We start from the raw sequence: 27,551 nt of genomic DNA, 5'->3' as shown, positions 1-27,551 counted from the left end.
ATGAGGTCTTGGGTTTGAAACCCGTATCACACAATGATATATTTTTCAAAATTTTATAAAGCCTTTTGGGTCATGGGTTATTATAGGAAAACGGGTCATAATACAATAATATATTTTTCAAAATTTTATAAAGCCTTTTGGGTCATGTTTATTATAGAAAAATAGGTAATGGGTCATAATATAATAGGAAATAGTGACATGATATCTATTTGGCATCCTATGTGAAGTGCCTAGTTAAATGTCATGTGGACAACTTATGTTAGATTTAATAGTATAGTTAGATTAGATTTATAATATATAACGTATAGAATAACAACGTTTTGTTTTGTTTTATCTTTGTAGTATAAGATACTACAATTATTCCAAATATGCGCTACTATATATATATATATATATATATATATATATATATATATATATATATAGGCTAAGTATAAAGTGAAAACCCACTTGAGTTGTGAAAACTCTAGAAACCCATTCTCAAACACATGTTTTTAATTAATGTTTAAATCTTGTGGTCCATAATTAAAGTGAATAAAAAATGTAAATATAAATATAACTTTTTCTCTCTTCTGAAAACATATATAAAAATTAGTAAAAAAATGTTAAAAATAGCAAAACATGTTTTTTGATGTTTCGATGTTTTGTATTAAATGTTACAACATATATTACATGTAACAAAAAAAAAACGATGTTACATAGGGTTTTCGCGAGTTTTCACAACTCAAAAAAAACGATGTTATATGTAGGGGAGAGATATTTTGAGAACCATGTTGAGTTTTAAGAACTTAAGAACTCCATTTTTGGCCACACATTTAATTAAATGGACTAGATTATGTGGTTGAGATTAAATCTGATTAAAAAGTTAAAATAGGAGAGAGAATAAAGATGTAAGTGATTACACTAATTTTTACGTCCGTTACACATATGTAAACAGTCGACTCGGTGCGTAAAAAATTTTGTAATTTTTTTACGTATATGTAACCTACATATATTACGCTTGTGTAAAAAAAATTCAAAAAAAATAAAAATAAAATTTGTTACATTGAGTTCTTTCGAGTTCTTAAAACTCAAAGTGGTTCTCATTTGAAATCTCCCATATATATATATCAACAATAGAGAATTAAAATAATAAAAAGGACTCCATGTATCAATCCATCCTTGTCTCTGCATGCATAAATAGTTGGCAAACTCCTTGCTAACTCTTCATGCTCTCTCTTTCTCTCTGAATTGTAAGTTTTCTTTTTCTTCTTATCATAAGTATTGTTACATGCATATATATGTATGCACACACAACTTTGTTATAGCGTTAGACGGTTCAGAAAACCACTCATGATACATCTAGGTGGTTTTTGAAAACCAGTATAGATCGAAATAAGTGATTCGCTATCCTACAACGAATTCAAGGCTTCTCAATGGTGGCCGGCAAGGCAAATTGGTGAATTTGCTTGCATGGAAAACAATTTTAAATAAGATAAAATTGTTGAAAGTGTAATCTTGATTTTACATGTGAAAGTTTGATTTGGTTCACTTGTGAATATTGAAAGGTTTAAGGTGAATATTGGTGTTTGAGATTAATAAAATTATAAATTAAGATATCATATGAAAGATTTGACTTTGTTTGGTAAGAATTAAATTAGGAGCACACTTGTAGGTTGAATTTAATATAAATGTTTGTCTGTGTATAATACACTAGTAAGATAAATGTTTTTTTAATAATATTTATATTAAATAACATATCACATATTTTTTATAGACATTTCATGAAAAAGATTAATTAGTATAGGACTTATGTTAATCATATTATTTACCAAAACAAAGAAAATCATTATTATTATTATTTAATACGAGAGAGAGGAGAGGAACCAACTTTTAGGTGACATATAAAGCTGATACGTTTCTTGGAATATAGTTTTTGTTCTTTTCTTAATAATTCGATTCTGAGCCAACAAAAATCATTGTCACGCAAGCACTACAAGAATCTGATCTTATCACGACGGACCCTATAGCGAAGCAAAATAAACGGAGATTCCTGCAACAATTTTGTCTTAATTTGATATTTCGATACCTTGAGAATTCGTTAATTAGTAGGGGCATCAAATTGCCGTATAAATGGTTTTAAAATATCACCACCAACTCTAAAAAATAAATTATATGCATATATGTGTGTATGCATGTAGGCCATTTCAAAATGGTTTTAAAATATCACCACCAACTCTAAAAAATAAATTATATGCATATATGTGTGTATGCATGTAGGCCATTTCAATAACCAACTTCCATGGAATAAAATCTTTATTCTCATTTGTATTTTAGATTTTCGACAAAAGATCGAATTCAATAATGTGGAAGCTTAAGCTGTCGAAAGGCGAAGATGATGTAGGAGTCACAAGTGTAAATAATCATATTGGTAGACAATATTGGGAATTTGATCCGTGCTCAGGGACTCCTAACGAACGGTCTCAAATCGAGGACATGAGAGAAGAGTTTACAAGAAACAAGTTGAATGTTAAGCATAGTTCGGATCTTCTGATGCGTTTTCAGGTAATCGATGATAAAGTATTAAGTAACATGAATATTATTATGATTTGAGCTCTTGGTTAATATATTGAATGCAGTTTGCAAGGGAAAACCATGGTAATATTGAAAAATCACGAGCAATGTATGCAAAACATGACGATGAATCAGTCGTGGTGAATGCGTTGAAGAAAGCGTTAAAGTTGTTCTCGAGTCTTCAAGGTGAAGACGGAAGTTGGCCGGCTGATTATGGTGGTCCTTTGTTTCTTCTTCCTGGACTGATAAGGAAAAGGTTCTACAACCCTATCCTTATACTTGTGAAAATGAAATGTATAATACTAAAATATATATATAGATACAGCGGAATAATCAGTCGAGCAGAGCCCGAGCTCATCTAGCTTGAGCTCACTTACGACTTACGAGGGTTAGAGCTCAAGATTGATCGTCCCTATGATCATTCCTAAAGACTGAATTATACTCGGGGAGTAGTTTTTCAAGCTTGAGCTTAACTTTATTATTTATTATTCTATATAAGATGGCATTCCATTTAATTTTAGCACACTTTTATATATAATAATAATTATCATATAAGTGTATTTGGTATTTGAAAATAGTGAACTGCGGTCTTCGTCTCTGTGGTTTGTCCAAATCTACGGTTTTGGTCAAATAGTTTCAAATTTGTGATTTTCGTCCTTGTGGCTTCATTTCACTTGTAATTAAACCCGAATTTACTAATACCGTTAAGTCTGGTCATTAAACATTTAAACCTATTAGCGTGTCCTTCACTTGAGGGGCAGTTTTGTCTATTTTTTTCCAAAATACACCCCAGCGGCTCACGGCTCACGTGAGGCGGCCTGCGAATTAGGACCGGGGTTTATTTGGGGAGAAAAATGACAAAATTGCCCCTCACGTAAAGGACACGCTAATGGGTTTAACGACTAGATTTAGTGGGATTAGCTAATTTGGGTTTAATTGCAAGTGAAATGAAAACACAAGGACGGAAATCGTAAATTTGAAACTACTGGACTAAAACCGCATATTTGGATAAATCACAGAGACGAAAACCGCAGTTCACTATTTTTAAATAGACCCGTACTAGAATTTACTTGAGTTTGATAGGTGAAGCTCGGATGTATGTTTGTTTATCAAAATACGAAAATATTTTTAGGCTTGAGATAATTTAAACTTGACTTAAATCAAACTTTTAGCAAATCGATTTCGAATAGCTAACAATGAGCTTGAGGTATTTACACTGCTTTAAAATATAAAAAAAAATATGCATGTTGACAATTTGGTAATCATATTAGAGAAAATGAAAACAATAATAAATTAATCATACTAGTATTAAAAATAATTGAGAGTACGTGACGTATTAAAATACCATCATAATATATTATGTTATGTAGTCCATCCATCAACATCATTGTGATCTATTTTTAAATAGTTAATATAACACAATTAACTTTACTCTTTTAAATTATAATCTATTGATCAGAAATTCAAATCACATGATCTCATGATCATATGGGAACTTGTAGGCATTTAGGGCTCGGGCATGGTTGAGATCACTACATGGGCGGCGGGCATATGCCTATTTATTTTTTCGGGCCAATGAAATTAAAACACATCGCAACTTCATTTATAATTTTTTTGATTTATTTAATTTTTATGTGAAACCATTACATATTTCTTGTGGGACGTCTTTCATCTACTTGACAATACATGACATGTAAGGACTTTCACTTTGCCGTAGATCCACTAGTAGTTGCACCGGTTATACTAATTTGAAAAATCAAATAACATTATATTATAGTACATAATAATCTTGCTATTTGGGTTTTCGATAACACATATTAATCTCTCGCTATTATCAGAACCAAGAACCAGCACCAATATTATTAAGCGAACCGATTTCAATTGAACAACATTGGTATTGATATCGGAGCTAATGTAGACTGTTTATATCACAAATTTATCGTTTAAAAATCAGTCACGAATAATGTTGTCGTTTACATTTTACAATTAAAGCCTTCTAAAGGAAGTACTTGTACTTACAAGTTACAACAAAGCTTCAAATTGTATTGTAGATCATTGGTTTGCATGTTATGGGAGCAAAGGACACGGTTTTGTCCATCGAGCACAAAAGAGAAATCCGCCATTATCTTTACAATCATCAGGTAAACAAAAACAGAATTGTACTTTTATGTTTCAAGAAAAAATACTATGTTTTTTTTATTATTATTTTAGGCAATTAGATTATAATAATTAAAACTATAAGCTATTGCCGATAATAATTCACAGCACTAATGATTTTTAATTTCGTTATTCAGGACAATCTCACTTGCACAATAATTATAGATTTATATTTGATTTTCATTCAATTTTGCTCCACAAGGAAGATATGTTTCCCCATTTCGCTCATATTCATTCATGTAAAAGTTATCTAACTGAATCCTATATATTTGCATGTAGAATGGTGATGGTGGGTGGGGTTTACACATAGAAGGTCACAGCACCATGTTTTGTACAGCTTTGAACTATGTGAGCCTAAGGGTGCTTGGAGAAAGAATTGATGATGGTGAAGGAGCCATGACCAAAGCAAGCAAATGGATTCTTGATCATGGTAGTGTCACACACATACCCACATGTGGCAAGTTCTGGCTTTCTGTAAGACTCTACACTCTAATTCGGTTTGCATGTTAAACTTCTTGATCGGCTCCATGTGTGATTCAAGACTCATTAATTACGCTATATTAACATGTGCGATAGGTACTAGGCGTGTACGAGTGGAGCGGAAATAATCCTTTGCCACCAGAAATGTGGCTTCTACCATACTTTCTTCCTTTACATCCAGGTTTGTTTCTTTCCGTTTTCTCTCTAACTGCCGTTATAAGTGTTTTCAAATGGTCGTTGGAAGCGTATGGGATTTGTTTTCTAGCGGTGTGGGAATAACTAGCCCCTATAACATTCCAATTGCCAATGTGGGGCCAGCCCACTTGGTGATGGGAGGTCACATGATCAAACCTGGGCAAATGCGTAGTTTAGTATTATTGTGTAAAATAGGAGTAGGTGAAACATTTGCTGTTAAAAATAAAAAATAAAATAAAATAACATTTCGATAAATACATGTATTCGATAATGCAGGAAGAATGTGGTGCCACACAAGGATGATATACTTGCCAATGTCGTATTTATATGGTAAAAGGTTCGTCGGGCCAATTAGTTCCATTGTTCTATCACTAAGAAGAGAGCTATATAATACACTTTTATCACCAAGTTAATTGGGACTTAGCAAGAAATCAATGTGCCAAGGTAACTTTTTTTTTCTTTCTAGTGTTAAATATTTCGCGTTGTGGATGTCGTCATTAAATAATGAATGATTTGGTAAGTTATTGCGTTATCGGTTTTGTTGGTTGTAGGAAGATTTGTATTACCCTCATCCTATAATACAAGACATTATATGGGGTGGCTTGAACAAGATTGCTGAACCTCTATTGATGCAATGGCCATTCTCAAAAGTTAGAAAGAAAGCATTGAACACCGTTATGCAACATATCCATTATGAGGACGAAAACACCCGGTATATTTGCATCGGACCTGTTAATAAGGTACTACATAATCACTAATTTAATATGTTGATGATTTATATTACATTTAGCTTGAAACAAATACAAAAAACCGGATTTTAACGAATATAATGAATGAGTGAGATTTTATTGTGCATGATTGATTGAATACTTTTTACTCAAGTTATGTCCAAAAGTTGATTTCGATATAATTTTTGTACGCATATATGATATGCGAAAACAGGTGCTCAACATGTTATGTTGTTGGGTGGAGGATCCAAAATCTTTAGTAAACAAACTGCACTTGTCTAGAGTAAAAGACTATCTCTGGATAGCTGAAGATGGCATGAAGATGCAGGTTACTTTTAAAGTTTTAGTCCCTTAACACTACCTTTATAAAAAATCAATAAAACTTTTGCACCCTTAACTATGTATTAATTTATAACATCAGGGGTACAATGGATCACAATTGTGGGATGCTGTTTTTGCTGTTCAAGCGATATGGGCAACCAATCTGGAAGACGAATACGGTTCAATGCTCCGGAAAGCACACAGCTTTATTAAGATATCACAAGTATATCAGTTTTACTTGATTAAAGTTTTATTTTGTACTTGAACATATATAGCCTATGGGTAAAGTTGTGATCACTGATCATTGTATCCTTGTTTATGTGAAGATTAGAGAAAATAGTTCTGGAAATATTCAGTCATGGTTTCGTCATATAACACACGTCGGGTGGCCATTCTCTACTCCAGATAATGGTTGGCCTGTATCTGATTGCACTGCAGAAGCTTTGAAGGTATGTAGTTTCATCTTCCATTGTACAATAGTTTTATATAATGATGATGATGATGATTAATGCGATGATGATGATGCTTGATGTAAGACGGTGTTGACGCTTTCGCAAATGCCATATGATCTTGTTGGAGAAGCAATAGCACCAGAATGTGTGTATGATGCTGTTCATTTGCTTCTAACTCTTCAGGTAAAGGACACACAATTATCTTATGACAGATTGGATTTTAATAATCCAAACTATGACACCTTCGCCAATAAATATGAGTAAACGTAGTCCTACGTTTACCATCAAAAGTGCTAGTTTGTTCATCACGGGACGGGAAACATTCTAGGCAAAGGTCATGCCATTCGGCTCCGTCAAGCGCAATCCCACTCTTACAGACGACAGTAAAATCTATGACTGCCATTAGTCGCATTGTAACTATAAATTATTAACTGTCTGTAAGTGGGCCATAATTTGGATTATTAAAATCCAATATGCTAATTTGGAAGTTCCAAAATGTGTAATATTTCATGGTCTCGCACAAACCGGAGACTAAACACTTAGGTAAAGAAAAGAACAATATCAAAACAAAATTTAACTTATTCACAAATTTGATCAACTTGACTTCATTACATGACTACTTGTATATTGTGTTTACTAGATACTTGTAACAATTTACTAAATAATAGCAATGTACTTTAAAATTAACTAAAGATAGCAGCATACTTTCATTTTTATAACTCACAACATACTTTATGGTTGCAGAATAGAAATGGAGGATATTCTTCCTACGAGCTTATGAGGTCCTACCCATGGCTAGAGGTATCATGTATATACTAACAATAAATAGCATCTTGTTCTCTTTGTATAAATTTTGGGCTTTCAAAGAGTGAACATATATGTGTATTGTAGATGCTCAATCCAGCTGAAACATTTGAAGATATCATGCTCGATTATCAGTATGTCGCGTGCCAACCTCTACGCTTCATCTCTTAAGACATTGCATTTGTTTACATATGAATTGGATCATTAGCTAAAAGATGTTTGTATAGGTATGTGGAGTGCACGTCGGCTGTGGTGCAAGGCCTAACATCGTTCATGAAACTATATCCCGACCACAAAAGGGAGGAAATTGAAGCGTGCGTCAGTAAAGCCACAACATTTATCGAGAACACACAACTGCTCGACGGCTCATGGTGACTCTTCGTCTCTCACTACGACAAATTGGTTACATGTACACAATTTTGTGGACATGTTCACATACTTAAAAAGTTAGAAGCATAAAACTACATATAATATAGAATTCCCACCATTTTATATAACCTTCATTTTCTACATGTTTATAAGCATAAATTGCATTGATGATATTTGAGGCGTGATATAAATAATCTATTAACCCAACATTTGTCTGGTCCACGGCTGATGTGGGATTTGCATATGGTGTTACGCTATTTTCCTTAGTGGTTTCTTCGTTAATCCTAATGGGGTTAATACGTTTGTGATCGAGGTGTAGGTATGGTTCATGGGGAATTTGCTACACTTACGGAACATGGTTTGGAATAAAAGGACTGGTTGCGGCGGCAAGACATACGAAACTAGCCATTGCATTAGAAAGGCATGCACTTTCTTACTCTCAAAGCAGCTTCCTTCTGGGGGCTGGGGAGAGAGCTACAATTCTTGCACACAAAAGATATACACAAATATTGCAAGAAACAAATCCCACATAACAAACACTTCATGGGCTTTGCTAGCTCTGATTGAAGCCCAACAGGTAAGTTATAAGTTATAACGGAGAAATTGAATTTTAATAATTCAAACTATTTTTATTGGTCGATAAAATCTGTACTTAAGAAGTGACTACAAACACTTCTAACTTTCACTTTCGTTGTCACGGAAAATCCCACTCGCAAAAGGCAACTTTGTTTGCACGTAATAAACAACTAACCGATTCTTATTCCGATGTAATTGTTTTGAAACGGCTTAAATGAAAGTTAGGGCAAACAAAGTTACTTTTTCGTTAGAATGAGATAAAGCAATGAGAGTGACTGGTCACATTGTTAGTATGGATTATTATCGGCCACTGGGTCATAGTTTGGATTATTAAAATTCAATTTACCTTATAAATATTCATGGTTAGTTATAAATAACGCTTAGGAACTTATGCATCGATTATTCATGGTGATTAGGTCAAAAGAGATAGAAAGCCTCTTGATAGTGCTGCAAAAGTACTCATTGATCATCAAATGGAAAATGGAGATTTTCCTCAGCAGGTAATTAACTTCAATAATATACAAATTTACATGTATGCGTGCTTAAGCGAATCACTAATCTTGTTTAACGTCTATAAACTGATTTCGTCGCTCAGGAAATTATAGGGGTGTTTAACAAGAACTGTATGATAAGTTACTCATCTTACCGAAACATATTTCCGATCTGGGCTCTTGGCGAATACCTTAATCGTGTGATCGGGAAGAAACTCTCTACTTGATATGCATTATATATGCCTTCTTTTTCTTCTGCCTTTGTGTGTATTTGTGTAAATGAGTAAATACATCTTGTAAGATGAAGACTTGTATAAATGATTAAAGAACAATATTATTACGGTCATATATGTTAGGATCTGTCACACAAAACACGAACAATACTGCAAGAGAAAAGCTAAACGAAGATGAACACACGAGATTTACGTGGTTCGGTCTAGACTGACTTACATCCACAGGCTGCAACCAGGCTATATTATTATTGTTACTGCCTCACTTGTGATGTGGAATTACAAGTACAATGAATATATATAGAAAACAATTAACGGGCTATAATTAAATAAAACGAGCCAGGCCTGCCACTAGTCATCAATTTAATTAATCTGTCACTAAAGATATCTTCTAACCCGGACCCAGTTAAAGTTCTTATTTATATGATATAAGAATCTTAAATCCAATTGCAAACTGTATACATTGTGTCAAGAAAAAGAACCCTTAAAACAGAATCACATAACAAAAGCTACTTAACACGCTTATGACGGGCCTGAACCGATTCAAGTGTCTTAACCACATGGTTCATAGGGGGCCTCCTTCTATGTTCATCCCTGAGACACATGTAAGTCAGTTCAGCGATCGTAAGCGCGGTTTTAGATGAATATTCACCTTCCATTCTAGGGTCAAATACCGAACGCATTGCATTCTTGCCTTGAACTAGAGGTTTTCTAGCATAATTAACCAGGTAGAGCTGTTGGCTAGGTCGGCTTGTGTCCACCGCTCGCTGCCCAGTCAGCAGCTCAAGAAGCACCATCCTGAACGCGTATGTGAAGAAACACTAGGTGAACCCTGGACAGATTATAAATAATCTGGGGGTTAAGTAATGTTTCCCACGAGAATGAGGTCCAACAGAGACAGTTGTTCTTCAGGGGACCTGCAAAACAAACACCGTAAGCTCGTCACTGAGAAGGGGGGGTTCCTCCTTGTGACCACCCTCCGGCGTGAGAATCAGACTAGATTGCTCTGAATATAAGTGTATATTAAGAGATTGCTAGATAACAGGATAGCAGATGATCTTACCATTCCAAGATGTTGGAGTATTTATAGCCGAAGGTAGGTTTCCTAGAAGGTACAGCCAGCTGAATAGTATTCCTGTTCTACCAACAGTGGATTATGCACAAGCCATACTAGTTGGTGGATAGGTTACGGCCAACAGTAACAAAGTCGGCTGCACTATTCCACCAACTGTAGATTATGCACGTCCCACCTACTGTGGATTATACGCAGGCCATGCTGGTTGGTGAGTAGGTTACGGCCAACAGTAACACTATTCTACCAACTGTAGGCTACGCACGCTCCTCAGTAAGAGTTGGTGAGTAGGCAGCGGCTAATAGTGACAAACAGTACTAGAGGGTGCTCCTCCTCGTACTGTTGTCGGTGAGCTGTCACCCTGTGATTGGCTCATGGGTTGTTCTGGTCAGATCGTCTGTCCTGCCCATACCTTGGTAGGTATAGTACAAAAGATCTTTCAGAATCATACGGACTGGCTCATTTTGGCGGGATTGTTCCCGCCTTGCTCATTCCTTCATGTGACTACTGAAGTAGCTATTGCCTTGTGCGTGTAGCCCTGCTGTCTGCGGGTAGCCTTCCCTGATGGCTTGTATCCGCAACTGCGGGAACAGGCGGGGTACTTCACCATTGGGAGGCTTTCCCTGCGTGTACAGCTTGCGTACTGCGCGTAAGATTCTATGAGCATGGTGGGTCCTGCGGGAGCAGATGGCCTTTGCGCAGACGTCCCTGTTCAAGGTGAGTCTTGCGGGACCAACTGGTCTCTGCTGGGACCTACCTCTTCAAGTCCCCCCAGTCCAATGTTCTTCTCATGAATGTTTAATGAAGTGAGGTGAACTTTTGGACTTTAAGCAAGGGGTTTTGAAAAGGGTTTTTAGTTTTAAGGTTCTCCGTGGGGATTCTTCCCGCGGGTTTCCTAATGTCACTTGCAAAAATTCCCGATTTTTTTGCTTGATCTTTGGGTATGATGCGGGTAGGTATGTAACCTTCTCGCAAGTCAGGAGCGTTGAGTCTCACTTGTGTGGATTCTCCTTGAGGTTTTAGTGGTTTTGAACATAGTGATCAATTATGTTTAAACCACCAATTCCATCCTGGAGCCTCAAACAATGTAGTTCTCGACGTTCCCGCTATGCGGGGATGTTATTTCCGTTTCCGCAAGCATTGCCCAGAAGATCCTTCTTGGTTTCAATTCCCTGCGGAGCGCTAGGTATGTGAAGGGTTTTGCCTTAACACTGTACCCGCGCTCGTCTTACGGTTACTTTACTTTCAAGGTACCCCTGGCGTCAATTCCCTGCGGGTGTTAGGTATGTGAAGGGTTTTGCCTTGACACTGTACCCGCACCCGTCTTATAGTTACTTTGTTGCCGGGGTATTCTTGGCTTCAATTCCCTACGGGTGCTAGGTATGTGAAGGGTTTTGCCTTAACACTGTACCCGCATCCGTCTTATGGTTACTTGGTTGCCAAGGTAAGGGGTATTTTCCCGCTTACTTTTGAATCTTTTTGAATTTTGAATTTTGAAATTCGAAAGGTTGGTGAGGATAAGAACAGTCCAAACATCTGAAACGTCGTGCGACAGTTTCTTCTGACTGTGTCAGGACGTGCAGGAAGTTATGGTGACGTGACAGTACATGGTCATTCCAGACGCTTTTTCTGGCGCGTGGGCGCGATTTTTCGGGCGCGTGGCCGCGAAATTTCTGGCACGCGTACTTTTTACAGCTGTTGCCAGCTTGCTTTTTGCCACGCGTCATAGTTTCATTGCACCCTCGATTTCTCTCTCCTCCGCATTAAATTCACCGCATTAATTGCGATTAGTATATAAAGGGGGAGAGGGTCCTTTTTAATTCACACCTTCACCCTTCTCTTCTTCTTCTTAGCGATTTCCGGCAAATACTCCCCTTTTCAGGCAAGCATTTTCCCGAAATCGCTTTCTGCAATATGTCTTCACATGATCTCGAGTCTACCACCGATGACAGGAGTACTGCTGGTGAGTGCCAGTGTGCTCTGCCCGGCGATCAGTACCGGTATGTTGTTAGGAAGTTCATGCTCGATCCTTTCGAGCCTGAGTTTCCTGAACCCCATCAGACCGTGTACGATGCCCCCAGAGGCAAGATCGGGGTTTATGCAGCATTCTTTGTTTATGGGAATCTTAGGTTCCCATTGACAAAGTTTGTTTACCGTGTCCTTGAGAGGCACGGTGTTCATCTGACCGAGTTGCACCCCATGGCGATCGCCAAGATTCGCCATTTCGAGTGGGTGTGCCGGATTCTGGGCATTGAGCCCTATGTGGACCGCCTGATGACCTTCTATACTTGGAGGTGCATCCAGGGGTGGTACACCCTGACAACCCGGATCAAGGGTTTGAAGATTTGCGCGACCGAGCGTAGTCTCCTATCGTGGAAGCGGGAGTTCTTCTACATTTCTGCCCGCGCCATCCCCATTGCCATGAAGTTTAAAAATGGCCAAGCAATTCCGAGCCACCACGCCACCAACTACCAGGAGGCGGAATGGTTTGCCAAGATATCCCGGGTCCAATCTCCGGTTTACCGTTTTGCGGAGTCCGGGATGGTGATGCTGGGGATGAGCCGGGTATGGAAGGAGGCGTCTCAGGTTCCCATCCTTCTCGAATACGGTTTGAACTCTACTCCTTATGGTATGTCTTGTCTTTCTTGCTGATATGAGTTTGTCTTCTAACTGTTTCTTTTCTTTCAGAGGGGAACAATTTGGAGTCGCTCCTGTACCCGCGGGAAGCTGACGATCCTGTGCGGATGGGTACTCGTGCTCTTGACGAGAACGAGTTGCCCATCCTGGAGCAAACAGCGGATCGGTTTGTGGAGGTCTATCCGCTGGGCCACGAGATCCTGAGCCACCGGCGGCCAGGTAAGGCGTTATTCTCTCCTCCACCCCTCAGTGCTGTACCCGCTGCTGGAATTCCTTACACCGTGTCTTCTTCTGAGGAATCCGCAGATGGTCCTCCGTTAGTGCGGAAGAAGCGGGCTGCCGGCGGGAAAGGGAAGGAGAAGGCGGCCTCCACAGCCGATCCAGTGCTCCTATCTGACACTGAGTCAGATAGTGAAGAGGCGGCGGGGAAGCCCGGTGGTGAGAAGACCACTGTTCCGGAGGCTACGGCTGTTACCTCTGGAGAACCATTGACGACGACGGTGACCGGCATCAAGAGACCGGCTCCATCGGGTTCGTCCCCGCCCGTTCGTACGTTCAAGCTGAAGAAAACCTGTAAGTACAACTCTCTTAGCTTTTATCTTCGTAGTTTAATCTTCAAGTCTTTTTAACACTTTTCTTATTTACGCAGGTGTGGATGTTGGCGCATTCCAGGGTGAGGAGCCGAGTACAACCTCTCCGCCAATGACGGTAGGCTTGGTCAGCCTACCTGAGGCGTCGACCCAGGCGCCTGCGCCTGCTTCCGCTGGTTCAGTTGCTCATACTGAGCCGACTGTTCCAGCCGAGATGACGTCACTGCCGGCTGTGAGTGCGATTTTTACAGCATCCTTCACAGAGCCGGCGGTTACTTTTGCCGCGGATTCCGCGGCAGCGACCGCGGCGGCGACCACGGCGACTGCTACCATGCCCCCGGCAACGACGGCTGGTCCCTCAGGTACGCGTGGGGCTTCTCGTATCTTTCCGCCACCTTCCCATCTGCCTGACCTCTTGGATGGCTTTCCATTGGGTTCAGGTGATGGGTTCGGCGGCTATCGGCCTGTAATTGATCCTACAGGTGCGTAGGGTTCCTTTGGCCCTTTTTCACATATATTTTATCATCTTTTCCTAACTGCTTTTTGTTTTCTGCAGTTTCGGATTCCAATGAAGTGTATGTTCCGCGATGGAACATACGCCGAGGAACAACCCTTCGTACCCCTGTGGAGTGCGTGGAATGGGCTCGCCACGCTGCTCCCCATGGTGCGTTGGGGGAAGCCATGGCTAGCTACCAGGAGGGTAGGCTAATCAACGAGCTTCGAGTTCTCCAAGCCCGGATGCAGCCGCGCGTCGAGCTGCTTTGTCGTGAAAATGACAAGTTGAAAGCAGCTCGCGCCAAGGAAGTATCCCAAGCGCGGGCTCTTCGGGAGGAGAACCAAAAGCTGTCCGCAGCTGCTGCGGAGAAGGAGAAGGCCTTCAAGGCCCTCGAGGTTGAGGTTCAAGCGCGACTCGAGGCCCGCTCCAAGGCTGCCCAAGCTGTTAACGAACAGCTTCGGCTAGCTAAGGAGACTGCGAGGAACGCGACCGAGAGGGCCACCAAGGCTGAAGCCGTTGCTGAGCCTTTACGCGTGGAGAACGAGGAGCTCAAGGCCAAATTAGAGGCTCTCCAACGCGCTCATGATGCCTTGGCGATGGAAGATGCCAAGAAGCTCCAGGAGATCTTGGACCAGAGGGGCGTGCTTGACCATCCCGAGCGGAAGCTTAAGGGCGTCGAAGAGGCTGCCGCAAAGGAAGTGCTACTTGCCAACCTTAACAAAAGCGAAGCCGAACGCGCCTGCACCCAAGCTCAAGCCGCCCTTAAAGAAGCTCTGGTTGCCAAGGAATGGCTTCTTCGAGAAGCGTTGTCTCAGGTAAGTCTATCTTCATGTCTTCACGCTTTCCTTTGTACATAGAAAAGGTGTTTGACACTTGTATATTTTCTTTTGTAGGTTGTGCATCGGGTCTTCTCAGAGACATCCTACGACGATGCAATGAGCGCAGCCCTCAACGCTTCTCACGAGGATGGGGAACGGGTCGGCTTCCTGCTTGGTCTAGGGTTTGTTGAGAAAGGCGTCCCGCCATCCAACTTCCCTTTGTACAATGTAGATACCGAAGCCATATATGACCAAGCAGTAAATCAATACGCCGCCTTCCCGCATCCGGTGGTGGAGAAGGTGAATGAAATTGCTGCTGCTGATGATGGGCTACCTATCCTTAAGGCTTACCTTGAACAGCCACGCTCTACTGACGGCGCTGGTCCAAGTGGAAGTGGCCCTGAAGCCTGATCCTGAAGATCCCTTCCCACTACTAGGATAGATTTAGTTTGTATAGATTTACTTTCTTGTAGGCGGGTAGTTACCCGGCCATTCTTGTAACGAATATTTATGAAATGTAAATCTTTGTGCGGCTAAGACCGCTTGATTCATTGGATTCCTTGCTTTATAAACGTTATATGACTTACATACTTAAGTTTAAATTAGCAATTTTCCAAGTGTTTAGAATAAGTTAACCTTTGAACGTGGTAGATAGGTGTGAAGTTTTGCTTCCTCTTCCGTGATTGTGCGGGTAGGACCGTCACTTGCACGTAGTAGGATGGCTAAACTTTACCATCTGACCTGCGTGTAGGTTTACCTTATTTGAGGATAAGTTAACCTTTGAACGTGGTAGATAATAGGTGTGAAGTTTTGCTTCCTCTTTCGTGATTGTGCGGGTATGACCGTCACTTGCACTTAGTAGGATGGCTAAACTTTACCCATATCTGACCTGCGTGTAGTTTTTTTTTTTTTTTTTTTTTTTTTTTTTTTTTTTTTTTTTAGGATAACCTTTGAACGTGGTAGATGATAGGTTGAAGTTTTGCTTCCTTGTTCGTGATTGTGCGGGTAAGACCGTCACTTGCACTTACAAGGATGGCTAAACTTTACTTACATCATACCTGCGTGTAGGTTTCCCTTAACGTTGTGTTTATGCGGGTTTTTTCTGCCTTCCACACGTAACGACTTACTTCTTCCCGTTTACGCGGTGAATACCGGTATCAGTGGGAAGTTCATAAGTATAAAGGTAAACACATTATGAAAGGAGAATCATTTCCATTAGAAGTGGCTCTAGGCCTTTTCTTTACAAGTTTTGGAATTGATCTACATATAACATTTGCGTAATTGAGCTCCATTCCATGTTCTTGGGATGGGAGTGCCATCGAGCCTTTCGAGCCGGTATGCGCCCTTTCCCAGGATTTCTTTGATAATGTATGGCCCTTCCCAGATGTGACATCTGCCCCGATCCGACCCGACCCAGGTACCCGTTTCTCTGACCCGATCTCTTTCTTTTAGGATTTAATAATTATTTATACTTATATTTTACTTTTAATAATAATAATATACTTTTCCTTCCCGCCTCTTTCTCTCTCTTTCTTTCCGCCGTCCCGTCCCTCTTCTTCTCTCTTTCCGCCTTCTTTTCCCTCTTGTCGCCGTCCCGCCCGTACGCCTTGTTTCCCTCTTTCTTCTAACTCTTTGCTTGTTCTTTGTTCCTTCCCGCCTAAGGTTGTCTGCGCAGCTCCACGCGCCAGACCCCTTACAAGGAATCCTGCGTGAAGACCACCTGTTTCAGCGATACGCGAGACGAACTCTTCTCGCAGCGCGCTAAGAATTATAGTTCTTCCCGCGGCGCGTTAGGAATTCTAGTTCCTCCCGCGGCGCGCTAAGAAATGTGATTCTTCCCGCGGCGCGCTTAGAAATGTAGTTCTTTCCGCGACGCGTTAAGGTTGTTTCTGTCTGCCTTCGCGCTCGCGCTCTCTTGACCTTCTGTGTCTGCCTTCGCGCCTTAGCCTTCTCGCGCTAAACCCTTTGAGTTTCTTCTGTTGAATCTAGCCGTTTGCTTTTGTGTTGTCTTATCTTTTGTGCTGTTGACCTAATCTGCTTTATGTCTGAAAAGTTACTTTCGGCGCAGCATGCGCACCAACCCCATTGGTTGGCAGATAAAGTGACTGACATTATCTTTTGAGATCTGCTTTTGCCATGCTTGACCAGTACCTTTATCTGACCCGCCCATGCTTTTTACTGTTCCCTGACAGCTTTATCTTGCCTCTGCAGCTGCCATATCTTCCATATCTTTTGCTTGATCCTGTTAAAGATCTTTTCCCCTTTTTCTGGATTTATGTCTCCTAGGGTTTCTCTATAAATAATAACATTATTTTCCTAACACTACACACACAAAACACTTACTCTCTCCTGTTTTCCTTGCTCTCTGCCGTTGATCCTCTGCCGTCTCTCTCCTTGCCTCCGTCTTCCTCCCTGTTCTGCCCTGCTTTTCCGGTAATATATATATATAATAATTTACTTATTAATTATGCTAACTTGTAATCAAGACTTAAAACAAATCATTAAAACAATAATCTTATTTATAGGATAACTTGTGCTTGTTTAAAGTTGGTTCTTGCTTTATCTTACACCGCATCGTTTATCAAGTGAGTAATCTCGTACCTAATCCCTTTTTGCTTTTAATGTTTTGGGATGTTCATGTGTTCATACAAACTTAGAGTCTTAAACTTGTTTATGAACTTTAGTCGCGCAGTACCCCATGTGTTGAGGACGTAGACTTGGCTGTTATTTGTATGTGAGGATCATTAACCGTCTTGTCGGTCTATTCCGCAGTTTTCATGGTACCATTAGATGAACACGGGAGAACTATCGTTTATGATTTTCTCTTTTGTTTGCACATACACAGTTTGTTTTGTTTGTGAGCTCAATTGTGAGCACTGGCAGTCTTATGAATCTTAGAGTTGGTCCCGATCAGATTACACCCTTGTTGAAAACCAGACATACACATGTTGCGCGCAGATTTTATTGTTATCTATGTATTGTATTAAACTTGATTTCTCACCAACACGCAAGTGTTTGACGTTTATTTTAACACATGTTCAGGTTTGCAGTAGCTGTTTTGGAGCTTGTGGACACGTAGGAAGTTTTCTTTATTTTGGACCTAGATTAAAATGTAACAAGACAAGTTATTATTGTTCGAATATTTTGTCTTATAATATATTGATTTATGTTGATTTATGTTATCTTGTGTTTACGTTGCGCGTGCGTGAATATATTTATTAAATATTGACACCCAATAGTGTCACGAGTAATGAAACAATACGTGGCGCCCCGATGTATAATCCGCCTTTGGTCGGGGTGTTACACCAGACCGGGGCCAGCTTTCCCGGGCGCTCTTGGTTTGAAGCCTCGTTGTTACGCAGTATGTAGTCTCCTATATTGAAGTTGCAGAGTTTTACCCGCGTGTTGTAGTACTTTTGCATTTGTCGTTTGTAGTTCTCTTCACGCACTGCGGCTAAGTCTCTGCGTTCCTCGGTTAGCATAAGATCCAACCGTCTTTCCGCATCATTGTCTTCTGGCTGACTCAAGACCCTTGGTGAGGGTAGACCAATTTCGACCGGGACCATGGCTTCAGTGCCATAAGTGAGGCTGAACGGGGTTTCTCCCGAACTGGCCTTCTTCAGCGTTCTGTTTGCCCAAAGGACGTGCGGAAGCTCGTCCACCCAGCCGGATCTGTGTTCCGATAGTCTCTTCTTGATGCCTTCGACAATGCTCTTATTTGCTCTTTCCACCTCACCATTACCTTGCGGGTGTGCCACTGAGGTAAAGGTGTGGGTGATTTGAAGTTCTTTTAGCCACTGTTGTAGCTTCTTGTCAGGAAAGTTGGTGCCGTTATCGCTCACCAAATTCTGTGGAAGTCCAAAACGACAAATAATAAATTCCCAAATAAATTTTTTGATATGTTTCGCGGTTGTTTGGGCTAAAGGTTTTGCTTCTATCCACTTGGTGAAGTAGTCGATGGCTACCACTAGGAACTGAACATTTCCTGCTGCTGTAGGAAATGGGCCTGTCACATCGATGGCCCACTTCTGAAATGGCCATGAAGAAGTGACTGGAACAAGTTCATTCTTTGGGCGGTGCGTGTTGGGTGCGTAAAGCTGGCAAGACCTGCATTTTCTGATGTATGCCAGTGCATCCGTATGCATCCCCGGCCAAAAGTATCCCGCGTTGTTTAGCTTGGCTACAACAGCGCGAGGACCTGCGTGTACTCCACAGATGCCTTCGTGTACTTCCCTTAGGAGGTAGTCAGCATCTTGGTTGTCCACGCATCTCAAGAGTGGGCCAAGAAAGTTACGTCTGTAAAGGATGTCGTTGACGAGCTGATAATTTAGTGCTTTACAGCGTAGTTTTCTTGCATGTGTTTTTGACTCTGGTAGTGTTCCTGCTGCAAGGTAATTTATTATTGGTGTCATCCACGTTTCTGTACCGGTTTGGATGACACAAATTTCCTTGTGCGGGACTGATGGTGCTTTGAGGAGTTCAATGCGGATGTCCTTTCCCAAATGGGTGAAGGCTAGTGACGCCAGCTTGCTTAACGCATCCGCAGATTTGTTTTCGCTGCGCTTGACGTGTATGACTTTACAATCATTAAAATCACGCATGAGGGTTTTTGCCTGGGCGAGGTACAGGGCCATTGTGTCGTTCACAGCCGTGTACGTCCCATTTATTTGGTTGGCCACCAGCATGGAATCCACGTGGGCTTCCAAGTTTTTCACTCCCATCTTACGCGCAATTCTCAAACCGGCTAAGAATGCTTCGTATTCGGCTTCGTTATTCGTACTTGGAAAATCCAACCGAATAGCGTAAGTATATTCTTGGCCTGCTGGGTTGGTTAATTTTAACCCTGCGCCTGAACACTCGTTACTGGCTGCTCCATCAGTGTAGAGTCGCCAGACATCATTGATGTCCTGTGCTGGGGAGGGTTGAGCCTCCTCCTGGCACTCTTTCTCCCGCGAAGCGGGGACTTCTGCAATAAAATCGGCCAGGACCTGGCCTTTTATGGCTGGTCTTGGCTTGTACTTAATTGCATATTCTCCCAATTCAATTGCCCATTTGGCTAGACGTCCCGATAATTCGGGTTTGCCTAGAACGTTTGAGATTTTGAAGTTGGTGAGAATGGTGATTGGGTGGCCCTGGAAATATCGTCTTAACCTGCGTGAAGCGTGTATAAGTGCTAAGACTAATTTTTCGAGGGTAGAGTACCGGGTTTCTACGTCTGTTAGTACACGGCTAACATAGTAGATTGGCATCTGGATGCCTTTTCGTTCTATTAGCAGGACTGCCCCGGTTGCTCTATCTGTTGCGGAAAGGTATAGGATTAACTCCTCTCCCGCTTGTGGTGCTGTAAGTGTTGGGAGTTCGATCAGGCGTGACCGAATCTCCTGAAAAGCTGCTTCCGCTTCTGGTGTCCAGCGGAAGTGCGTTTTCTTTAAGCAGTTTCTTAATGTTGACACGAAAGGAAACGATTTATCCGCATGGTTTGCCAAAAAGCGATTAAGTGCGACTAGTCGTCCATTCAGTGTCTGAGCCTGTTTGATGGTGGTAGGTGATTCCATTTTAATAATGGCTTCGACCTTTTCAGGGTTCGCTCTGAAGCCATCTTTAGTAACAATGACTCCCAAGAACTTCCCTTCTTCCATCCCAAATGAACACTTGCTCGGGTTGAGCTTCATGTTTATCTTTCTGAGCGTGTTGAAAGTTTCTTCAATGTCTTTCAACATCGCTTCTGGCTCGGGGCTTTTGATGACCAAATCATCCATATAGACTTCCAAGTTTCTCCCGATTTGGGCATGAAACTCTTTGTCCATCAGTCGTTGGTACGTGGACCCTGCATTCTTAAGCCCGAATGGCATCATTTTATAACAAAATGTACCATCGGGCGTCCGAAATGCGGTTTTGTCCTGGTCATCTACGGCCATGTGGATTTGATGGTACCCCTTATACGCATCCAAGAAGCATTTAAGGCGAAATGGTACCAACGAATCCACCTTAAGATCAATTTCTGGTAACGGATAACAATCTTTGGGGCATGCTTTGTTCAAATCTTTGAAATCTATGCACATGCGCCATTGTTTGTCATTCTTCGGTACCATTACGGGATTTGCAACCCATGTTTGATATCTGCTAACGCGTACGATGCCAGCGTCAAGGAGTTCCTTGACTTGGGTTCTACACGCGTTAGTTTGTTCAGGCCCCATTACTCTGCGCTTTTGTACGACTGGCGTAACAGCCGGATCGCACTTGAGCTTATGCTCCGCCTTACTTCGGGGTACACCAGTCATGTCAGCTGGTGCCCACGCAAAGATGTCAGCGTTTTTCTGCAGTAAGCGTTTGAGTAGGGTGCGGGTGGGATCAACGATTGTTGGTCCAATGGTAACGGCCTGGTCGGGGTATTTGCCATTGAAGGCCCATTTTTCCGGTTCGGTGATGGTTGGTTTAGCCTTTTTCGGTTTGGGCTTAGATGAGACAGATGCGATGCATACCTGGGGAATGCCGGTGATCATCGCTACACCCTCAGCTGTCGGCCATCCCATCATGCCGTGGACTGAAGATACCACGGCGTTGAATCTTGCCATCCCGTCTCTTCCGAATAGGATGTCGTACGTGTGGTGTGGCTTTTTCATCACGACAAAATCCACGTCTTCTGTGCGTGAATGATTCCCATCAGTAAGAGTAACGGGGAAAGATAGGATACCCAGGGGGGTTTCTGTACTGCCGTCAAACCCTTCCATTGAAGCGTAGACCGTTTCCAAGCGTTCTTTGTCTTCGTCATCCAGCTTATCAAAGAACTGCCTGTACATCACTGTCGACGAAGCGCCGTTGTCAGCAAGAGTGCGGGAAGTGATGTAATGCCCCAGCTGGCTTCTGATGACGATGGGGCCTTCTTTGCTGGGGCCTCCTGGCACTCGCGGGAAGCGCACCTCAGCTTCCTTCCACGCGCATGGTTCTGTCACCCGTCTTTTTCTTCCTCTGACCTTGCCATGAACCATGTTGATGCTGATGTCGACGGGCTTTCGTCCGTTACCTCTGTACCGGTTGTCATTCCTTCCTCCCTTCCTGATCGATGCCACGAGATGTGCAAGTCTTCCATCCTTGACAAATGTCTCAATAATATCCTTCAAGGATGTGCACTCTTCAGTACCATGACCCTTTGTCCCGTGGAAATCACAGGATTTGCTTTGATCCGCATTAGGTTTCTGCCGGATCAATGGGGCTTTAGGCCATGGCAATTTTTCCGTGGCAAATATCTCCGTGACGCTCTTCGTGAGTGGCGTCCACCGGTGTTTTCGGTTTGAAGGGTGTGTGTTGTCCCTTCCGCCAACAAAAGGGCGAGAGCTGGATGATGTGTCAAAGTTTACCCTTGACTGCCAAATACCTAGCCTCCTCTTTTTGTTCTGCCGGGCGATCCGGACATTGTTCTCTCTTGTCCTCTGCGTATAGAGGTGTGTACTCTGGGGAAGATCCCTTCCCAGTTGCTTTTCCGTCTCGGCAAAGCGCTTTGCCGCCGTCATGATGGCATCCCAAGTTGATGGCATGCCATCCTTACCCGTCAATGTGCGGATAAGTTCTGGGTATTCGGCGCCTTGGATGAAGGCGGCGCGAACCAGATCCTCACTTATATTGCCGAGACTTAGCTTTTTGGAGTTGAAGCGAGTGATGAAGTCTAGTAAAGATTCATCCTCCTCTCTCACGCAGTTGAGGATCGTCCACTGCTCTTCAGTGTACTTCCTCTGTTGGCTGAAGTGCTGGCTGAACTTGTTCTGAAAGTCCGCCCAGTCATATATGTGGTGGATCGGTAAACGATCGAACCATGCCCTGGCCGCTCCGACCAGAGTCATCTGGAACATGTAGCACCACGTGGGTTCCGTCCAGTTGCTGACGGTAGCCCCCGCAATGAACCTGTTCAAATGGTCGTCTGGGTCGGATAGACCATCATAAGTGCCAATGTTGGACATTTGTTTGGCACTTCTCGGGGCGATTGCTTCCGCAATGTCCCTTGCGAATTTTGACTTTCCTGCATTTGTAGCAGTTGGTCTAAAGGTTTTGGAGAAGTCACGCGGGTTTCTCTCCGCGATTGGTTTAAAAGCTTCCCCAAAATTCCTTTTTGGTTGGACGTCCGTTTCCTTACGCTTCCCTTTCGCCTTATGGCGAGGGTTTGCGTCGGTATCGGACTCCAACTCGTCGTCTGAGTACTCGCAGTCACTGCTCATATTGAGGTGTTGGCGAGTACTGGCGAATTCATCAGCCTGTTGAGCTGAACGCAAGCGTTCATCCAATTCGGCTTGGAATTCTCTTTGCCGTGCTTCGGCCCACGCCTTCACTTGATCTAGTGTTTGGCGAGGGACCCTCGTTCGTTTTTCCAGCTGGGTATCGATGAACCCCAGTGGAATATTTACTGCACTTGCCCCGGCTTGGGTAGTCGGGGTAGTGTTCGTAAGGATTGTATAACCGCCGGTGTTCTCCCCAGTTGCTGGGGTTGTTACCGGGGTTTCCTGGTCGGTTACTGGCCTTTGGACCGGATAACGTTAACCATTTCTTCAGAAATTGTGAAAAAAACTAAAATAGTTCTAGCTTTTATGCACGGATGGCGCCAATGAAGAAACACTAGGTGAACCCTGGACAGATTATAAATAATCTGGGGGTTAAGTAATGTTTCCCACGAGAATGAGGTCCAACAGAGACAGTTGTTCTTCAGGGGACCTGCAAAACAAACACCGTAAGCTCGTCACTGAGAAGGGGGGGTTCCTCCTTGTGACCACCCTCCGGCGTGAGAATCAGACTAGATTGCTCTGAATATAAGTGTATATTAAGAGATTGCTAGATAACAGGATAGCAGATGATCTTACCATTCCAAGATGTTGGAGTATTTATAGCCGAAGGTAGGTTTCCTAGAAGGTACAGCCAGCTGAATAGTATTCCTGTTCTACCAACAGTGGATTATGCACAAGCCATACTAGTTGGTGGATAGGTTACGGCCAACAGTAACAAAGTCGGCTGCACTATTCCACCAACTGTAGATTATGCACGTCCCACCTACTGTGGATTATACGCAGGCCATGCTGGTTGGTGAGTAGGTTACGGCCAACAGTAACACTATTCTACCAACTGTAGGCTACGCACGCTCCTCAGTAAGAGTTGGTGAGTAGGCAGCGGCTAATAGTGACAAACAGTACTAGAGGGTGCTCCTCCTCGTACTGTTGTCGGTGAGCTGTCACCCTGTGATTGGCTCATGGGTTGTTCTGGTCAGATCGTCTGTCCTACCCATACCTTGGTAGGTATAGTACAAAAGATCTTTCAGAATCATACGGACTGGCTCATTTTGGCGGGATTGTTCCCGCCTTGCTCATTCCTTCATGTGACTACTGAAGTAGCTATTGCCTTGTGCGTGTAGCCCTGCTGTCTGCGGGTAGCCTTCCCTGATGGCTTGTATCCGCAACTGCGGGAACAGGCGGGGTACTTCACCATTGGGAGGCTTTCCCTGCGTGTACAGCTTGCGTACTGCGCGTAAGATTCTATGAGCATGGTGGGTCCTGCGGGAGCAGATGGCCTTTGCGCAGACGTCCCTGTTCAAGGTGAGTCTTGCGGGACCAACTGGTCTCTGCTGGGACCTACCTCTTCAGTATGTGTCACATTGGACTGTCAAGTGTCCTGCCAGTGTCATCAATGTCCAAAAGTAGTTAATACACTGTTGACTTTGGAAAGTCAAACTTCATAATGAATACACACACACCCATATATATAGTTTACACAAGAGCACTACTCATCAACGCCGCTAAACCCGATGTGTTGGTGGGTCAAACCTGACAAGCCCAAAAATTATGCATTAACCCGGACACGACACAAACCCGAAAACTGTGTCACACACATGAACCCGGTCGTGTGTTTGACATGAACACGACCTGTTTAACCCGAAAAAGTTTAAATACTAATACTTTAAATTCTAAACTTAAAGATTACTTTTTTTTAAAGAAATTATGTTTTAACTATACAACTTTATATTTAAAATATTGATGTAAGACTATCCCAATAATTTAAGTTATTATATAAAAAAAACATTTTAAAAAGTTCGTAAATTTAATAAATCGGTCAACCCGAGAACCTGCTGGATTGACACGAACACGACCTGTTTAGATGTAAGTGTTCATGGATTTGACCCAAAACTAACTCAAACCTGTTTAGACTAAACCCAAACCCGTGAGCGTGTTACATTTATGTTATGGTTTTGTGTCGTGTTAAAAACTCACGCCTCTATACTACTCACCTTTTTTGCAATACTCAGGTGCTGCGTATCCATGTGAACCCTTAACTATAGTCGATATATGGGTGTTAGGTCCTATAGGCCCGTCCTTCGCAAGCCCAAAATCAGAGAGCTTTGCGTTAAAATCCTGAAAATTCATTTTCATATTAAGAAAATTTATTACTAATTATAAACAAAAAAAAAAATCATATTCCATTAAGTAAAACAAGAATTAGTGACTAACCCCATCTAACAAGATATTTGATGTCTTGAAATCGTGAAAAATAACAGGCGTTTTAGTATTATGCAGAAAAGATAGTCCTTTTGCAGCATCCAAAGCAATCTTCATTCTTCTTGACCAATTCAATTCGGTATGTCCCTCTTTTTCCAAATAAAACCAAATTCATTTATTTTTTTGCGCTTGTAGTTAGTGTAACCGGATCTCATGAATTAAAACATGACGGGCTCCGGTCTAGTGGTGGTAATTCCAACTTATTTACTTATAATTAAAGCATGACTTAACTAAGTTTGGGTTATGTTTTTATCTCAAACGGGCCAAATAGATACAAAAAAAAATGTTACTTAAAAAGAAAACACGTCAAATAGATTGAAAAAGTTGAAAGTTAACCTTCCCAAATCATTATATAACATTATCTAAAAACTTTGGAAAAAAGTGTTTCGGGTCAACCCGACCTCAGACTTGCCCGTTTTGCAACCTCTAGCTTGCACAAACACGAGTCTTGTTAATCATAGAAAACTTTATAATAGTTTAGTAACTCACTATGAAATAGGTGGTGTTCTACGCTCCCGTTTGCCATATATTCATAAACCAAAAGACGGTGAGTCGTCTCACAACAATATCCAATGAGCTTCACAATATTCAGGTGTTGCACATGCCCTAAAAAGTTGACTTCAGCCTGTAAACAGTCAACCAAACCTGTTATTTTTGTCAAACCACATGGACCATTTATGTAATTAAGTCTACTGTAGTCTGTAAGTTAAACATACCAACCATTCTGTATCGCCTTGCATTCCTTCGGGATTAAGCACCTTAACAGCGACTTCGGTTCTAGGATAATCAGATCTCACACATTCATCTATAACTTCCTTTATAAACACGCCCGAATCCACCCTCGCCTAAAACTTCATCTTGCCTAAATAATTTAGTGGCCATTCGCATTTCGTCATATGTAAAACATCAAGATTGCTATATGCCGGATTATACCAAAGATCCGTAACACCCTGTTTTTCTGGAATCCATAACTCGTCTCCAGTTAAAGATGGTTCGATTTCATTTTCTTTTTCATTTTTATTTTCATTTTCATCTGCAATTTTCAAATGTCTCTCATTAACTATAATCTCAATAAATGCAAATATGATTTCAACATGTAAGATAACGAAAGTTATAAACTCGAACATTACGCGAATCATGCTTTTGAATCTGCCTATGATTGCAAACAACATAATGGAACTAAGTTCTTGTCTCCACATAGAAACAAACATCATTCATAGTAATACATATATTATTCTGTAGTTCCATACAAAATAATGTTAAAACTTTAAGTGAATCAAGAGCACGAACTTTTATTAAGAAAACAACGAATAGAAAAACTTAATAATAACTGACGCGAACCTAGGGTATATATAAACCCACGGTTCCAATCATATACTAACTCAAATACAGAATTTGAATCCAAAACAAATTAGATTAAATAAAATAAGACTAATTTATCTTATAATAAGAAACTAATTATTATATTAAATAATCTCCGAGCCTTCAATCTGATTTGGTGTTGGACACGTTTAACAACTAACACAACCTTTTTTTTTGGTAACCATGAGCAAAAAACTCACTTATCAGTCAAATACCCTGCTAACCAACGGATCAGGTAAATGCAAGAGGTTAAGATAGAAACCACTGACGCAAGATTCAAGCCAAGGGTGTTCAACAAATTGAATTTTGAGTTACTCAAGTAATCGAGTTGAGTTGCTCAAATTTTGAAAATTTTAACATGTATTCGAATTCGATTCAAGAAAACCAAATTTGATTTCGAATTCAGAAAAACCGAATTAACATTTGTACATATAATTTAAATAAAATAAATGCTATATATACAATTCGACCTCGAATATTGAATCTAAGATCAGAAATTCTACTCGAAATTTAACTTCGAATCGAATTTCGAGTTTTTTTTTAATTAGAACATGTTTGTGTGAGAATTTGCATAAATCCTACAATAAAAAACAAGAATTTGACATGAAAATTTTATAAAATAAATACCTGGTTTAAATTGGGAGGAAGAATAATGTTGTTCATCAAGCTCAGCACAGAAACAAGCACCCAT

At 41.4% G+C, this 27,551-nt stretch overlaps 2 pseudogenes across 1 annotated transcript; one reads left to right on the top strand and one right to left on the bottom strand.

Annotated features, from left to right (window-relative positions):
• Positions 1 to 2,343: 2,343 nt before the first annotated feature.
• LOC143630845 (cycloartenol Synthase-like) lies at positions 2,344 to 9,353 on the top strand (annotated as a pseudogene). Its single transcript, XR_013153249.1, has 17 exons — positions 2,344 to 2,544; positions 2,619 to 2,797; positions 4,604 to 4,694; positions 4,990 to 5,184; positions 5,287 to 5,371; positions 5,662 to 5,829; positions 5,937 to 6,125; positions 6,328 to 6,441; positions 6,535 to 6,657; positions 6,761 to 6,883; positions 6,971 to 7,069; positions 7,631 to 7,687; positions 7,778 to 7,824; positions 7,918 to 8,061; positions 8,379 to 8,636; positions 9,052 to 9,135; positions 9,231 to 9,353. The product of XR_013153249.1 is annotated as a cycloartenol Synthase-like (transcript).
• Positions 9,354 to 9,768: 415 nt separating this feature from the next.
• On the bottom strand, positions 9,769 to 27,551 carry LOC143630906 (putative serine/threonine-protein kinase PBL17; annotated as a pseudogene).

This window comes from Bidens hawaiensis, unplaced genomic scaffold (genome assembly GCF_021521415.1).
Source record: "Bidens hawaiensis isolate Kalapana, Puna unplaced genomic scaffold, B.hawaiensis_p1.1 tig00005851_1, whole genome shotgun sequence".
Lineage (NCBI taxonomy): Eukaryota > Viridiplantae > Streptophyta > Magnoliopsida > Asterales > Asteraceae > Bidens > Bidens hawaiensis.
This window is presented reverse-complemented; position numbering and strand designations above follow the sequence as displayed.